Genomic DNA, 2,577 nt, shown 5'->3' on the forward strand with positions numbered 1-2,577 from the left:
CACCATCAGATAGATCCCTTCCCTTTGTTGCTTACTTCTCAGTAGAAATCTTATGTCATGTTCTAATGGAAGAGCCCTAACCCCAGTGTGACTGTATCTGGAGATCTTTAGGAGGTAATTAAGGTTAGAAGAAGTCATAAGGGTGGGTCCTGAATCCAATAGGACAGTGGCCTTATAAGAAAAAGGAGGGAAAGAGAAAGAGAGAGAGAGAGAGAGAGAGAGAGAGAGAGAGAGAGAGAGAGAGAATATCTTTCCCCCGTCTCTGCTATATGAGGACATAGTACAGGGAAGTTACAGGGAAATTTCTGGAAAAGTCCTTTGGTTTCTCTTATGGAGAAGCAGGAATCATAATGTAGGGTGTTTTCCAAACATGGGAAGGGTATACATTTGTGTGCTACTTACAACCCTGCCAGTTGATGATCTCTGACCTATGGGCTACTTTCATTGTTTAAACTTACTCTTTTCTGAGAACAACAAGAAAAGCCAGAGTAAATCATCATCATCACTATCATCATCATCTGCTAAAAGACATTCAGAAAGCTGTAAAGTAACTAGGATTAAGGAGGTCAAGATTCTGGAGAGAGGGAAACTGTGGTGAGGTGAGATATTCTGCAGTTACTTTTCCCCTGGGAACATATGTATGAATTTGGACACAGGAAAAGAGGTTGAGGGGCTAAGCTTTTCCCAGGGAAAAGGGCTGCTATGGGGGAACAGAGAAATCAACAAAATCTTAGCAATTGCATAGGGCTGGAAAGACAAAACTGGAGACTTCAGAGGCTAATATCCCAGAGCAGAGGGAGAGGCAGAAAATGAGCCTAGTAGGTGGTGATTTTCCCCTCATGATATTTGGCAAATTCGGAGGCAGTGCATGGTAAGAGACAAAGAAGCCAAACAGAAGGTCCTGGAAAAACAGAGTAAACTTTCCTCAGTCTTGCCATGCTATGGAGATAAGGGTTAGAGCTCAGGACCAGGGAAAGAGGCATGGTGAGGAACACCCAAGGTTCTTAGATGAAACCCCAGAAAGGCAAATCCTTAGAGGTAAAAGCCAGAGCTAGGTGGTGTCCTATCAAAACAAAAACTCAGCCATCACCTAGTTTAGCCCCTGATAGATGAAGATGATCAGTTCCCATGGTGTCTGCCTTGCAAAGAAAGGGTGAGCCCTATTTAGAGTTAGATAACATTCCCTGGAGACTACATTTTTTCGTACACAAAATAAAAATTACAAGACCTGCCAAGAGAGCGGACCATATCACTGAAAACAAAGAGAAAAATAGTCACCAGAAAGAGACCTACAGGTGAACAAGGTTTTGGGCTTAGACAAAAGCTTTACAATAATGATAATTGATATGTTCAAGAAAAAGATGGAGAATATAGATGAAAAGAGAGATATTTTTACCAGAGAATTGGAATCCATAAACTTCATGGTCTAAAAGATTGTGAGCCTAGAGAACTCACTTGCCCTCCTCATTTATAGAGAGATTTTGAAAATGGCAACTCAGCTTTGTAGGAGCTATACAATTCCAAGGCCTACAGTCTTCAAAAGAAAGTTTGCCATTCAGTGTGGCCATCACTGGCTACTGTTCTCTCTGCTTCCCAAGTAGCTTCCTTCAGGGGGACGTATTATACCATATGTTCTGAGTATCACTTTGTCCTACAAGCCCAGCTCCTTAGCATGGGTTTCTTTTCCATGCTAAGGTGCCATTTGCTAATTATCCTAAATATGTACATCCGTTGGGCAATCTGTGTTGGTAATACTACTGGATACAGTGGTCAGAGAGATAAGGCCTCTCTGAGATAATATTGGAGTTAACTGACAAGAAGGAGTCAATCAGGAGAGTATTCAGGTGAGTGGGCAGACTGGACATGGAGTACAAAGATTTAACCAGGGGTCTGCAAACTTTTCTGTAAAGACTCAGATAGTAAATATTCTAGGTGTTGTGAGCTATAGTCTCAGTGGCAACTACTCAACACTGCTGTTATAAGGCAAAGGTAACCATAGACAACACACAAGTAGGTGGAGGTGCTCCAAGAAAACTTTATTTGTGGCCACTGAGATATGAGTTTCCTATACTTTCCATATGTCACAAAAAATTTTTTCCACAGTCATTTTAAAATGTAAAAGCCTTTCTTAACTATGGGGCCATAGTTTGCTGATATAGGGTCAGCTAGGTAGACTGGGCCCAGACCAAGCAGGCCCCTGCAGGACATGGGAATAATCATGAATAATCATAGTAAATCAAAGCCTCTTTCCCTCTCCAAATGGGAAACCATCAGGGCAGGCCAGGGTACCAAGTCTGAGAGGTAACTTCCTACAGCTCAGGAAGATCATCAGGTTCGTTTAATTTTCCCCCAGTAACAAGAAAGGACAAATGAACAAAAAGGCGTGCACAAGCGCACCGAGCCAAAGACAGAGAGGACGTGTCCAGGTTCACGCCGACGCTTCTCCAGCACGCACTAAAGATTTCAAAGTTGGGCGCACACCTGCTACCAGCCGGAGCGCACCTGCTGAGCAGGACGGCGGCCTCGTCTCGCGAGATCGGTGCTGTAGTAGTGGCCCCCACCCCCACCCCGCCACCA

The sequence above is a fragment of the Carlito syrichta genome, unplaced genomic scaffold (genome assembly GCF_000164805.1).
Source record: "Carlito syrichta isolate Samal-C Ts95f unplaced genomic scaffold, Tarsius_syrichta-2.0.1 Scaffold314525, whole genome shotgun sequence".
Taxonomy (NCBI): domain Eukaryota; kingdom Metazoa; phylum Chordata; class Mammalia; order Primates; family Tarsiidae; genus Carlito; species Carlito syrichta.